This window comes from Sinocyclocheilus anshuiensis, unplaced genomic scaffold (assembly GCF_001515605.1).
Source record: "Sinocyclocheilus anshuiensis isolate Anshui unplaced genomic scaffold, SAMN03320099.WGS_v1.1 scaffold1038, whole genome shotgun sequence".
Classification (NCBI taxonomy): domain Eukaryota; kingdom Metazoa; phylum Chordata; class Actinopteri; order Cypriniformes; family Cyprinidae; genus Sinocyclocheilus; species Sinocyclocheilus anshuiensis.
The window spans coordinates 551,613-567,539 of NW_015536540.1; the positions used below are offsets into that span (position 1 = coordinate 551,613).

The window sequence follows — 15,927 nt, forward strand, 5'->3', positions numbered from 1 at the left end:
AAATAAAACATCAAAATACACCATATAAGAATGTATAAAAATAAGCAAAAAACACATTTAAACCACATTAGAAATAAAAACAATATAAAATTTATATAAAAATGTAAGTAAAAGCTACCCTAAAGAAATAAGTTTTAAGGTGAGATTTAAAAATGTTAAGAGAATTTGCCTGCCTTATTTCAGTAGGAAGAGAATTCCATAGTTTTGGAGCTAGAGAAGAAAAAGCCCTATCCCCCATCGATCTTAGGCGGGTAGACGGAACAATTAACAATCCAGTATCAGAAGAATGAAGGTTCCGCTTTGGGATATATGGAGTTAAAAGCTCTGACAGATATTGCGGTGTCAAACCATGCAGAGCCTTGTAAGTGAGCATCAGAATTTTCAAATCAACCCTAAACCTAACAGGAAGCCAATGCAAAGACTCCAAGATAGGAGTGACATGATCCCTTATCCTTGTTTTAGTTAGGATTCTGGCAGCAGAGTTTTGCACGACCTGTAATTTGTTTAGGGTAGCTTTTGAAACCCCGGCCAACAGAGCATTGTGATAGTCAATTCGAGAGAAAACAAAGGTGTTTATCAACTTCTCAGCAACAGGGAAAGACAACATTGGACGTAATCTGGCAATATTTCTAAGATGAAAGAAAGATGTTTTAACAGTATTCAGAACATGAGGCTCAAATGTTAAATTTGAATCAAATATTACCCCTAGATTTTTTTATTTTGTCCGAGATTCCATAATAGAATCATCAACAATTAAAGGGGTCCTATTATGCGTTTTCACTTTTTCAACTTTAGTTAGTCTGTAATGTTGCTGTTAGCTAACCAATCACAGCGCATTTCGTATTTCAGAAGGCGAGCCTTCATTTGATACAGGAACTATTCGAGCCGTTCATGCCAGACTGGGGAGAGAGGTGTTGTAATAATGTAAAATATGTGAAAAATAATGTGTTTTTCGAACAACCTAGTATAAGAGCCTGTTCTAGTACACCCCCAAAACAAAATCAAGACGACTTTGTAAAAGAGCATAAAAGGACCCCTTTAAAGAAACCGTTCCAGCTTTACGCAACTGGTGGGGTGAACCAATGAGCATAATCTCAGTCTTTTCACTTTTGAGACAAAGAAAATTTTGCGACATCCATTCCTTTATCCTAGAAATACATTGAGAAAGAAAATCCACAGGCACAGTATCATCAGGTTTTGTGTATATATAAATTTGAGTGTCATCCGCATAGAAATGAAATTTTAGACCAAGAGATCTTAAAAGTTGACCAAGTGGGAAAATGTAGATATTAAAAAGGGGAACAAAATTGATCCTTGAGGGACTCCAGATTTCACGACACCAACCTCTGACCTAAATCCACCCATTGTAACAAACTGCTTACGATCTGTGAGGTAGGACCTAAACCACTTTAGTATAGTATCAGAGACCCCAAAAACAGTTTCTAAAAGAGTAATTAAAAGAGAATGATCTACAGTGTCAAAAGTGGCACTGAGATCAAACAGGACCAGAATTGAAAGACAGCCCGAATCTGAGGCAATTAGCAGATCATTTGTGACCTTAACCAATGCTGTTTCAACACTATGGAATTTACGGAAGCCAGACTGCAAAGGCTCAAATAGATTGTTTTCAGTTAAATGAGAAATTAGCAACAATTCACTCCAAAATTTTAGCAAGAAAAGGGAGATTGGAAATGGCACGAAAATTGTTTAGGTTTTCATAATCAATGTTTGCATGTGAATCATCATCTCATGACTAAGTGCAGACGCGATGTAAATAAGATATTCATTGTGCAGTTTAGAGAGCTTCATTGATTATAACGGAACTTTGTAAGATCGCGATGAAGATGAGTGACGCTTTTTAGTGATAAAGGGAGTGCGCTTTGCGCACTTTCTAGGGTATAATCCATTCAGAATTTGTATGAAACTTTAGTTTTTCGGACACATAGGCTACACCCTGCAAAGTTTCGGGAATGACATCCACATATTTCTGCGGGATTCACTCTCGAAATAGCAGTGATTGGCAATGGACGGAAAATAAAATATGTTGATTTAATTCTGGAATCGGTCCTGGCCAAACCTCCACAGACAGCACGCGAGCGAGATCTAATTCACGGACCAAAAGAGTGTGTAAACTTTATTGAGATCGGGACATATCAATCAGTAATTACATTTCATTTCCAGTAACGGTCGGTAGAAAGTTCAGCAATGAATGGTATGCGATTTATGACAGAATATATTCCCACAACTGATCGTTTATTTTTTCCTCACATCTCTCGCCTGTGGTAACGACGATTCAAAATGGAAACATTTCAAGTGACATGGGAAAAAGACACGGAAAACTTCAGTGAACATCAGAAAAGCAGCGTGCACATTTCTGGTTAAAAATCAAAGGCCATCAACTGACAAATGGGAAGCATCACATTCAAATCAGCAGAAAGAGCCAAAGCTATTCCACAGTTTACTAAACGGTGGCAACCTCTTTAAATTATTCTTGACTGTGTTGGATTGACTGCTTTGATGCGTTGCAATAAGGTAGGGCATTGTTTTGATGTTTACATCCGAAAAAAAATTATTTTGTTTTTATTTATTTCATTTATATATTTGATGCATTGCAATATGGTAGGGCATTGTTTTGATGCTCACACCAGAAAAAAAAATATATATTTTGTTTTTATTTATTTCATTTATATATATATATTTTTTTTATTGCCCCCCCTAACTCAAGAGTAAAATGTCGCCCATGCTAGTGGGTATGGGATCAAGTAAGGAAGTGGCTGCTTTCAATTGAGAAACCTCCTTTTGAAGGGAGTATGAGTCAAGTGTGCAAAAATTTTAAAAAGTAATACCAGTATAAAATGGAGTATTTACCGAAGAAGAGCACAATAGGGTAGAGGTACAGACACAGTTACGTACATTATCAATCTTGGTGCCAAAAAAAATAAAGAAACTTATTACAAAGATGGGTTGAAGCAATATCAGGCTAAAGATTACAATTCAACAATTTGTTAATGGAATTAAACAATTGTCTCGGTTTGTTTTGATTATTGTGTATTATCTTAGAAAAATAATCAGATCTGGCAGAAACAATTCCAGCCTTATACTCATGTAAACAATCCTTCCATGCCTGATAATGAACAGTCAGACCAGAGAGACGCCACATACGCTCCATCTTACGACAGGATGTCTTTATTGCACACAAACCTTCATTATACCAAGGAGCAGGTGGCACAAAAGAAACAGAGCGTGATATTTGAGAAGCAAATGAGTCAATGCCAGACAGGAGAACAGAATGATTTGTAAACTAACACATTTAATGTTTGCATCACATTACCAGCTCCACATGTATGGCTTTTCTGACATAGTAAACTTGCTCAGGAGCTGACCTGGTACAACAAATTTGGGTGCAAGTCCTGTGAAACCGGAGTCATGATAAAAAATAAAAAAAAACTTATAGACTTGTAGACACAAGACAGAATGGGGTGGTTGTCTCAGCATGTGTTTATGTTTCATGTTTGCTTTTGTTACCACTATCAGTTAGGTTTAGGGTAGGATTTAGTGTACGTTATTTTCAAACATAATAAAGCATGAACCTTTTAGCACCATTCTTTGGAAATTTTATTTTCTAATTGCTGTAATATGTAGAACAACCAATGGGTCACATTCATCATGATCTGTTTCGGATAAAACTGAAAACACTTTTAGCACCACTCACTGGACATTCCACCTTGAATGTTTTGCAAGAAACAATGTAATATCATTCATACAACTCATTGGCCACCTATATTGCCAAGACATAATACTTGTCCTTCCCATTCATACAACTGTAATCCTTTCAAAATGATATATACATACCTATATACACATGTATCTTAAAGCAACGATTAGTCGACATCTAATATTTAGCTGCATTAAATACAAAGTACAGCAAAGATATAACGTGCTGTGCTTTTCTACATGTTGTTTTACAGACAAACCTGACTCTGAATAATTTACAGCAGCAAGGCCTTGACATCCACAGGATCCAATTAGTTGAAATCCACATGTAATCAGTCCACAGGAAAAAGGCACAACAGGGACATCTCCAGAGAGACGAGACACTATTAGCAAGTTTCTAAAATACAGAGGGGTGCACTGCGTAAAGAGAAGAGCTAATGCATCGCTGCTTTGACAGAACATGGAATCCTTGAAATCAGATCAGTGAACAAAGAATGTGATACTCCTATACAAATACCTCAGTTACTCAAACAAACCTGTGATAAGGTTCTACTGACTTAGCAACAGCTGTGCTTTAAATAGCAACAGCTATTAGATAGTGTGTGATGGTGCAGTTTAATGTTATATATAGCACTATGGTGTAGTACTGTATAGCATATAATCTGGTAGGACATTTGTTTGCGGTCTTGTAAAATGTAATTTTTAAGTAATCAGTTTAAGTGCCCTCAAAAATAAATAAAAGTGTCTGATGGCGAAATGCAAAACCCAGACGAGCTGAATGTTTGTCTTTGCTGAAGTTTAAACTTTCCATAAATCAAGTGAAGAACTGCACAGCTTGTTAATGTTTTCCTTCAAACCAAAGGCTGTAACTACAACTGACTTTCTTCTGCTGAAAACAAAAGATCATTTGAAGAATGTTTCAGCTGTTTTTGTGCAGACAATGAAAGTCGATAGGGTCCAATGTTGTTTTATGGATAAAAATAACAGCTACAATTTTTTGAATTATCTTCTTGTGTGTTCAGGTTTAGATGAACACAAGAGTGTGTAAATTGTGTTAGAACTTTCATTTTTGGGTGAATTATCGCTTTAAGAATAAACTATTTAAAAAAAAAACTATATCATTGATCACTAATCTCATCTTTGATCACATCTCTTTCATCTTTATTTGACCCTCTAACTCTAGCACTCTCTATTCTAATTCTATTCTTAAAAAAAAAACACTTGTCCCTTTTAGACTTGCACTCTATTCATTTGCTGCTTGTTTTCTTTATTAAAAAAAAAACTAACACTAGCTTTCTAATATTTTGTATTCTATCTGTTTTCTTTTCATTTATTATACAAATAACAAAAGCAAAAAAGACCTCTACAGCCCTCTACGAACACCTTGGCAACTGAATCGCCATTGGCTAGTAAATTTTTTTGTTTACTCGCCAGACTGATAAATATATACTGTTCGGCGAGTGAAAATATATCTGAGCTAAACTTATACTTAGCCTCCAACTCACACACTGGCGAGTAAAATCTGAGAATTTATTAGCCAGTGGCTAATATTAGACATCATTTAGTCGCCCAGAGTAAGATTTAGTCGCATATGCGAGTGATTTACTCGCAATGTAGAGGGTTGCCTCTAACACTAGCTTGCTCTATTCTTTTTCTATTCTATCTGTTTTCTTTTTATTTATTATATTATTTTAAACAACCCATGCTACGTGTACTGCGTTAAGCTAACTGAGACTTGTTATAGCACTTTTATATCATTGCTCTTTTGTTGATTTTGATTGCTTCCATTGTCCTTATTTGTAAGTCGCTGTGGACGCATAAATGACTAAATGTAATGTAATGTAATCTAAACATTGCGTTCAGTTGTGGTTGTTACAGCCCTGTCACTAATAATGACGCATATGAGAGTAAACAACAAAAACTAAACTATCAAGTTAAGTTTACATAGCAGAACCTGTCCTAGATGTTTTACAAAATGAATCCAAGCCAGAAACACAATATAAACTTCTTATGTGAAACTGTGATTAAAATACCCTGTACCTTTATCTGTCAGATTGGCTTTGCGTTGGTTTGCATTACAAACTCAAGAGAAAAAGAGCCGTTTCAGTTCTGTCTAAGGGTGGAGTTGCCCCAACTGTTTGTGTGGTTTCCAGCCAATGGCAACAATGGCTTGTTTCTATAATCTCAAATGGAACATTTGTTAGACATTGTGTGATTATGCACTACCGAATAAAGTATCATAAAGGGCTTTGGTCTGGTTCTTATAGTAGTATAATCAGGTTTGTGGTTTGGAGAAGTATTATGTTCTAATTGTATAACATGATCTGGTTTAACCAGGTTTGGTTTGGTTTGGTCTAGTCTAATTTGGCCTGGTATCATATGATCAGTCTTTCAGCATTGCTATAGTCTGGAAAGGTCAGGTCTTAGTTTAATATGTTTGGTTATGCTGCAATGAGGTAAAGCCACAAAACGGGGCAGTTCACCCAAAAAGAAGAATTATACCAATTACATGTTCAAAAGTTTACAGTCATTAAGAGGTTTGAAAAAAATACAGCAAAATTGTGAAATACCATTACAATTTAAAAGAACCGTTTTCTATTTGAATATATATTTGTCATTTATCCCTGTGATGTCACATGATTCTTCAGAAATCATTCTAATTTGCTGATTTGCTGCTCAAGAATAATTTTTTATTGTTGAAAACAGTTGTGCTGCTTAATATTTTTGTGGACATTTTTTTCAGATTTGTTTGATGAATAGAAAGTAAAGCATTTATCTGAAATAAAAATATTTTGTAACACGTCCTTACTGTAGGGTGACCATACGGGCCATTTTTACGGGTCGCACCCTTGCCAGGATTTCTATATTGCCTAAAATATCCAGGTTTTGGCTGTTAGCACTGTGCAGATCGATCGTTGTATGACATTATTTCACGAGAGCTATAGAGAGCAGAGCAGACGGCTCCTTATGCTTTTAAATCGCTCTCGAGGTACTTGGTGTCATACAACGATCGGTGCGCAGCTTCAAGTCGAACGGACGGATGAACAAACATGTGCGTGTATTTGCATCGCTTTGATCGTTCTCACCTTCTCACGATTGGTCGATTATGTACAATACCTGCATGTTATTGGTCAAAATACTTTGGATGTTTTAGGCAATATAAAAATCATGGCCAGGACGTGTCCCGTATAAATGGCACATATGGCCACCATACCTTACCTGTCACTTTTGATCAATTTAACGCATCATTGCTTAATAAAAATGGTAATTTCTTTAAAAACTAGAAGAAAATAAATCTTACTGACTGTAAACTTGTCATTTACTCAACATCACTTTGTCCAAAATCATATGAATTTCTATCTTCCAACACAAAAAATGAATTTATGAAGAAAATCTGGGCTGGTCTTTTCCATATTATGACAGTGAATAACGACTGGAGCCATCAAAGTCTTAAAACACACAAAAAAAATCACCATAAAATCATACAGAGAAGGATTTTCAGTTAATACGACAATATATATAGTTTATGAATTTCTTTTATGTTGCTTTTTTGTCATTTTGGAGCTTTGCAGCTGCAGTCCCCATTTACATTCATTACATGGGGAAAAACAGTGAATAAATACTATTTTGGAGTAATCTATCCCTTTAAAAGGACAAAGGCAGTGGCAATGGTTCAGAAAAACTTTGCTAACTATATGCTGGACATGATGGCAGTGAGGTCATGGTCAAACACAGGGATGTGTGCAGCATACAGTACCAACCTGTTCCTGTTGGAACATTGGACAGGAAGATACACACTGCCATCACTTGTTGTGCTCTCTAGTGCCAAAGCTGTGCCCTGCTTAGCTCTCTCTGTCCACTGCTGCCAGCTCACCCATGTGCCAAGCCCTCCACTAGACACAGGGCATTATGCACACCCAACACAGCTGATACACACACAAATTCTGGACACAATCATTCCAAAACAGTTTTTATGCTCAAAACACATCTGTTCGCATTACCACGAGCAATTTACAGTAATGACATCACCAGCCTGTTTTTGCACTATACTGGGTGATGCTGATTAGGCAGCATTACTCATTTAAAAGATAAGGGATCTGCCATTATTTGAATAACTTCTAGTCAAGACAGATAGTTTTTGTTTGTGTACATATAAAACAACACACAGGCATATTAGGACATGTATTCTCAACTAAACACTCTGGAAAAACGAGTACAGTTAGTTTACCTTACTATACCAGTTGAGGCGTAATGCCTCAAAACAGAATTACTCTAATACGAAGCGGAATGACATTTGTAATTACACTGAACAAAATTATAAACGCAACACTTTTGTTTTTGCCCCCATTTTTCATGAACTGAACTCAAAGATCTAAGACTTTTTCTATGTACACAAAAGGCCTATTTCTCTCAAATATTGTTCACAAATCTGTCTAAATCTGTGTTAGTGAGCACTTCTCCTTTGCCGAGATAATCCATCCATCAGTGTATAAACAAACAAGCACACAAACATACAAATAAATAAAATAATACATTTTATAATTTATAATTACATTAGGTCTATTTATAATTTATCAATAAATAAAATAAAATGTATTAATTATATTTCCATATTGTTTATACTACATACGTAAATTGTACACTTCAATATAATTAAAGTACTCATGTGATTGCATTTTATATTAAAATATCAAACCAGGCAGCAAACAAATGACTGAGAATTAACTTTTAACTTAACCAATTAAACAATCTGAACATGTCCAAATAATTATTTAATGAAATGTTCAGCTTGAAAAGTGCTTTCTTTAATAATGGCACTTGGTTTAATATTTTGTTATATAATGCAATGACATTCATACATTTTAAATTGTGGCATAAGTGTCCAAAGACTTTCTGGAGCAACTGTATGCAACTTACTCTGTATTTACTATAAAACACGGACCATTTACTGCCTAATCAAAAACATACAAAAATCACAAATAGGTATATAATCAAATAAATATCAACCAATTTAAGAAGACATCTGTTCACTCTTAACCTGGACGTCTTAACTCAGCAAATTAAACTCTTCATGCGGAGTCTCTCCTCCCCCTCAGCTGCACTTAATCCCAGTGATTAAATCATTTTTCTTCAGCCCTAATTTTGCTCTGATGGAGGATGGGCGTGCTCTTTATTGATTGGTGGGTTGAGCAGATTACCCTAATAGCAGGATTACCACCCACATGTTGACCACGCGTGTTGGAGCTGCTGGGCCGTGGTGCCAGCTCCCTATCAGATGGCCAGGGGGAGCAATGAAGACATAACACACCACTTAATAAGAGCATGTGTCTGTTCGTCTGTCTAGAGGGTGCGCATTAACAAGTATTTGGAAACTCATCAAGTTCTTTTATTTGCAAACTCATTAGTCATCTCAGCTGTGTTGTCAGTTAAGATGTAGTAAAAATATGCCATAATTATCACATGTTTAGCTGCCTTAGCACAATTTGACAACTTGAACATGACAGGTTCTATGACAACTGGTGTAAATGTCATTTTTAATCTAATGCTATGTTAGCAATACTAACATGTAATGTAACATGTAAATGTTCTTCATGTGGAAATTGTTGTTGTTCAAATGAAGAATATGATTTATTATAACTGAATCAAACTGACAACATTATGCCAATAATAAAAGTAGTTTAATGTAGAAATAGCGTCTTAAAGGGACAGTTCACCCAAAAATGAAAATGTATTCACCGTTATGCCATTCCAAGACTGTATGACATGAAGGCAACGTTCAATCAAAATTTATAATTCTGTCATCATTTACTCACTCTCATGTCATTCCAAACACGCCTGCATTTCTTTCTTCTATGAAACATAATAGAAGATGTTTTGAAGAGTGTTGGTAACCAAATAATTTTCGGGCCCCATTGACTTATTTGACATGTTTTTGTCCATACTATGGAAATTAATGGGTCCCAAAACCACCTGATTATCATAATTTTTCAAAATACATTCTTTTGTACTCCACAGAAGAAAGAAAGCCAAACAGGTTTGGAACATCACGATAAAGAGTAACTGATGACAGAATTTTTATTTTTGAATGGACTATCACTTTAAATAAGTTATTTATTGAAGAATATCCAAGCTGATATTTTCCATACAATGAAAGGGAATGGTGACCATCATTCTCATGAACTGTTTTTAGTGAAAATTGACTTAAATTTCAGTTTTTCCATCATTCAAAGCATAACATATGGTTTTAGAATATAGTGCACGAGTCATGTGTCTACTTTTACGATGCTTTTCTAGTACTTTTTTGTCTTTTTGGGAGCTTGACAACCTCAGTCTCCATTTACTTTCATTGTGGAAAAGAGAAGCTCAGACATTCTGCCTGTTTTCTACAGGAAAAAAAGACATGGATTTTAAATGACATGAAGGTAACAAACGTTAATTTTTGTGTAAATTATCCCTTTAAGGGAACAACTGCACATTTTCATTTTACTCGCTCTCTGTAATTCAAACCAAAGGTGGATTAAGACCACAATGGAGAGAATTCAGGAAATGTATGGATATTTCCTTTCAGAAGTATTGCTCCCGAGGATAAATGGCAATTGACTTTGTATCTCAAATTGAACTCTGTGTGTATGTCCTTGAAGCCATTTTCCTGATTATGATTCTATTAGACTGAATATACAACAGTCAACTGTTTATCAAACAGACAGTTATTCAAATTAATCCACAACAGGTAAAACTGCACTTCAGTTGATGATATATGCATGACCAAATCCTCCTGCCCTCTCTCTCATCTACTTCTGTACGTGTATGTTTGATTTAATGAGCAATGAGAGGTAATGATGCAGCAATGAGACATGTTTTTTTGTGACATGCTATAATACACATTATGCATACTGTAGCAATAAAGTCAACTCATAAAATATATTTCCCCTACTATGAATGTTTTAATAATCAACAGAACGTATCATAAAACATTACTGCACACACTTCACCAAAAGGATTTTACATTTGCGACGCCCGTTATTACGTCTTTTGAATCCAAATGACACTAATGGCTAAGCAGCCTCAAATTGCTTCAGTATAACAATGGCATTAAAATATTAAAGTTGCAAATGTAAGCTTTTCTCATGTGTCCAGATGGGGGAACTAGAAGCTTATTCAGGCCACGGAAAAAGAATTCCAGTAATCTACTGCTGATCCTTCACAATGCCACCCTTGTGTCTTTTGTTTTAGCCTCCCCACTGCGTGTACTCAAAGCCACTGATAATGTTAATGGTCCCTTCCTCCAGCCAGTGGATCTTGAGCTATTAGGGGTTGCGAGAGGACTGAAAACACTTGTTAAATCATACAGTAGTTGGATGCTGAGGGGACGAACAGGGTCAGCTTCGCAAGGTCAACACAAGTTCAAGCCATAAACCTCAAACAAAGTGAAAATAGTCTGGCGACAAATGGATGTCAAATTAAGACCAGATACTTGTGCAGTGTTATTTAATCTTTTGGATATGTTTGAAAAGATGTATAAAAAAAAACATGCTGTGTATTCTAGGTAGATACTCTTGTAAATATTGGTTCCAAAAGGGGGGTTCTGAAGCAATGCGATAGAAGAACCATTTTTAGTTCTTCATGGAACCATCAATGCCAATAAAAAGCCTTTATTTTTTAGAGCAAACGCAGGTATTTTAAATAAACAGCTTGGGTTCCAATTCGACCATCACTCTTTTAAACTTCTTTACATTTTTAAAAAGGCTCTTCATTCCATTCTCATTCAAAGGGATTGCACCAAGTCTTGAAATCCGAAAATCCCACATCTTTCGACATTTAAACGGTTGAACCCAAGCCCCCTGACCCTTTTCAGATGAAGAACAAAACAAGCACAGAACATCTTATCACTTTTCCTTACATCTCAGAACAGTCACGGCTAGGATTTCATAGGTTGCTTAGGTCTCTTCACAACTCAAACAAGCAGTACAACACCCACTCCCTCATTCCCGAATGAACGTGCTGGAGTTTGTTTGATTTGCACTGTCAAAAGGTGTGTACTGCGTGAACCGAAGCTGTGTAAACAACTTGCTTCATTGAGGCTGAGCACAGTAACCAGCTGCACATAAAAGGGAAGTGACTTTAGCAAAAGGCCAATGCAAATATCTCCCACCGCTGCTGCAAGGTAAGGTTTTTGTCTATCAGCACAGAACACAAGAATAACTGTAGTGTACAGTGTCATTTTTTTAACCCATGGCAGCCTCTTGACAACCAATAAATTAGTAAACACAGTAAAGTATGCAACTTGGGACTTTGAGAAGTTAATTATTTTCACATATCAACACAAACTTTTTTTAGAAAAGACATGCAGTTTGTTCCTTTAGAGTTAAACTACATGTGCACGCTGTGAAAAATATGGGATTAAAGGAATTAATTTTCAAATTAAACACCATTTTAGGTCCCCTGACAAAACAACTCCACAAATATACTCCACTTCTATCTACATGAAACCTACTATAACAATTGCAGTGCCAAAAAAGAATACACTCCTACACCCAAAAGAAAGCACAAAAGTAACCCGTTCATTTTAGTCAGAAACAGACCCTTCATCACAAAGCAAAGGGGTATTAACTAGTGTGCTGACGCCATCCCAGCAGCAGCCCCCCAACAGCCCTTATGCCAGCAAATTCACCTAATAACACAACAAGAGAGCCCTGCATATGCCTGTTGTGTCATTTACCACAAAACCTCCCTCAGCTTATTTGACTGGTACATGAACTTTCAACTTCACATGAGCAGATGTTCCTTGGCACCATGACAGTTGTGATAATGATAATGCACACACATAGCACCCTCCTCCCCTTCATTCTCCTCATTATCATTATCAAACAGCACTAAAACCAGTTTAACAGTTTTTATCCAAGCTAATGAGCACAATAAATAAGTAACCTTCCTTATATGTAAATAAGCATGCAAACTTAACACAGTAGGAGCTAGTAGCAATTAAACACTTTAATAGCTGCTTTAAGATTATAACCAGTTTCTGAATTTTAGATGTTTGTAAACGGGACATAGTTGTTTACTTATCAACGTTTATTACAGAATCAAATACTGTATAATCAAAACATATGACACAATACTTAGTTTGATTACGTTTTAGCTGTAAAATGCCTTACCATATGTTTTTATTAATCAAGTGTCCTCATGTGGAAGATCAGTCATGCACATACTTTAGGAAGCACGAACATCCTCTGCTGCTTTTCAAATGCTTCATTCACATATTCCTTATCTCCGCATAGGTAAGATCCCAATTCAACAGGACCGTTATCCAAAAATTCCCTGTAAATCGCAGTCCGTCGTCCTCTAAAGGCTTTGAGCCTTGATAATGGTAAGCTAAATGCGAACTGACAAGCATCCGACAAGCTTTCAGGGAGAGGGGAGGAAAAAAAACACTGAACAAAACTAAAAAAGTAAAGCACCAAAGCCCCGCCCTAGACTGTAATAGCTCTCAAAGTAACACTGGTTTTAGATTTAAGACAATTCATTCCGATGCCATTGATCGCTATTGTGTATTGTAATACACAATAGCCCCCCCAAAAAAACGTTAAAATGTCTAATAATAGATCATGTTTAAAGTAATCATGTCGAAAAAAAATCAATAGGATGATGGAAGCTAGCTGATAACCTAATTTAATTCTAATTGCATGGCGTGTTTTTTCCATCTAAAATAATTGGTTTTCAGTGATGGATCATGTGTTGCACTGCATCAACAAGTTTATTATTTAAATTTACAGCTGTTTCCCTGAGTCTGGATGAGTTTTGGGTTTATAGTTACAATCAGAACAAAAATTCATTTGTAGGCTACACGATATAAAATGTTAAGTTAACAAGAGTAAAGAGTGAATAAAATATTGATGGTCGTTATTTGTCGATTGTAGCTCTAGATGTTAAGCACACATTCAAGTAAATAGCCTAAATTTGCTAATAGTTATGTTAAAACAGCCTACACGACACCTCCGCATGCCAGCTCAAAAGCTTTACATTTCTGAATTCCCACAAATAGAGTTGGAAAACGAGAAACGGTTCTTACGAATAGGCGCCATTTAACCAATACCGAACCGAATGATTTTCACGACATTGGATTCTTGGACGTGTATTCTCGGAACACAGCTGTTCTGATTGTTTTAAGTGTTGTTTATACCAACATTGCTACTGAATGTACAGCGCGAAACAAACAGCAGCCAGCACAGTCCGAATCCCGAATGAATGATTCTCTTATTAGCCGGTTCTTTATAATGAATCAAAAACATACTGTATAACGCAACCACTGTAGCTCGAATGCCGAGCGAACGACTCTTTAATGAGCCGGTTCTTTATAGCGACACAAAATCATACAGCATAACCGGTGTACTACGATTTCCAAACAAATGACTCTTAAGAGTCGGTTCTTTTTAGTGAATCAAAAGCACTTTAATTTGTCTCGTTTTACTAAAACCACAAACACTTGCTGCGGCGATCATAGTATTTTATATAGGCTAGGTCTAGGCTAAATAAATTAAAAATAAATTGTTACCCCAGTTTTGTTTGTTTTATATTTTATGTAAGACACAGTGGATTTCCACCTCTTAAAAGTCTGTGAAAACTCATTAAAAGTCTATGTAAGCACACCCTTTGCCAGAAATGTGTTGACTTTATTTCTGATTTGTTATAGGCTAGCCCTATGTTATGTAGAAATCTGAAATGATTTCCTCGATCTCATCAGCAACAAACTGAGTGCAGTAGCCTACAACAAGAAATTCTTGATTCCAAACATTTCTTCCTCAAAAGTTACTCGTTAATGGAATTATGCAATGGTCGGGAGGAATCGGAATCAATCAATTCCTTCCGATTTCCATCTCTATACAGATGGTTCGATGGTTAAAGCTCTTCAGAAAAGAAACTTCCTAAAAATAGCGCATGGACAAACAGAATGGGTTATGGCAGAGGTTATGTGTGAGTGCGACACGACAGGCTTTATGTAGGCTACTGCTGTCTACACTAAAGAAAGCAATCATTCAGTGTGCGACTATCGTTTAAAGTGAGTTGCCAATAGATTGATCTCTAATCTTAATCTAATCTAAATTAGACCAGCGCTGAAACAATGCCTATTCACATCACGACAGCAAACCCGAGCGCAATCTCCCTTCAAAGTAGCTAACTATTATTAGCACAACAGATTAAGCGACCCTACTGTTTATTATGGATTCTTTCTCAGAATTCGATTCGAAACTTACCTCGGTACATAAAAATGACGTAATGAAGTTGTGGAGCAACGGCACAAACGCAAGGTGACACTCCGCGAGGATGACAAACTGAGTGGCATCCGCAGTTTCCAAATGACTTCAGCGTTTAAATCGCATATCAAAGCGACCAGACCGCCTAGGTTTGTAGATCGAGGAAACAATGTGATGACATCGAGCGACGGTGATCCAGATCGAGACGGATAGACAGCGAAGTGGCCCGTGTGTTTGGTGCGACACCTGGAGCGGCAATGGTTCCTCCCTCTTTCATTGACTATTGTTTGTTCAGCATAAAGTTGGGTGATGCAGAAGTCTGGTGTTGAGAGTGTTTGGAATGCTACAATCTCTGTCTACTGGCATATAACCTGATAATGTATGATGATTGCCAGTTAAGGATTATAATTTAATGATTTGAGAACAGATAAACATATTCTATATATGGGTCAAGGACGAGATGCTAATTTTTTATTTTTTCTGAATCTATTAGGTTATTAAAAATATTTTATTTTACTAAGTAAATAAACAAACAAAGAAATACACAATTGAATTAAGTGATTTAAGTCACAATAGCTATGTTTTATGTAGCTAGTGTAACTGGAGAGAGTTTTTAAAAAATCGAATTAATTAAAAGCCTAATCAATATTATTTATTATTAGCCTGTTTCTGAACCTGTTTTGTTTTGGAGTATGAATTGGCAAATCAAAGTGTCTCGACCAACTTGCTGGAAGCCATTTTCTTGTCATGTGACCTCTTTAGACCATCATGACCACCACCATTATTATTTTTATAATAATTTATTTTTTATTTTTTTTATTTTACCTTTTAACAAAGAAGCACATTTTGTGCAGGTCAAGTTGAGTAAAAATGATGATTCAGTCATGTTCAATTGTGTACTCAAGGTGCAAAGAATAAATTTAGTTACTTGACATTTCCATGTTTTGTTTGTTTGTTTTTG

The 15,927-nt window shown here is 36.1% G+C and overlaps 1 protein-coding gene and 1 long non-coding RNA gene across 5 annotated transcripts in view; one reads left to right on the forward strand and one right to left on the reverse strand.

Moving 5' to 3' along the window:
- The window catches only part of LOC107696949 (zinc finger protein 516-like), a 43,627-nt gene extending 28,391 nt beyond the window's left edge, over positions 1 to 15,236 (reverse strand). For 2 of the 4 annotated variants that reach the window (XM_016497525.1, XM_016497546.1), the window contains exon 1: positions 12,870 to 13,116. The gene's annotated coding sequence lies outside the window, so the exon portion shown is untranslated. Of the gene's footprint in view, positions 1 to 12,869; positions 13,117 to 14,966 lie in introns of those variants that run through there. The other 2 variants (XM_016497533.1, XM_016497539.1) reach the window with 2 other exon arrangements.
- Positions 2,615 to 12,799, forward strand: LOC107696974 (uncharacterized). The gene is made up of 3 exons (XR_001635143.1): positions 2,615 to 2,629; positions 11,722 to 11,724; positions 12,691 to 12,799. It is a non-coding gene; the product is annotated as an uncharacterized LOC107696974 (long non-coding RNA).
- Positions 15,237 to 15,927: the final 691 nt, after the last annotated feature.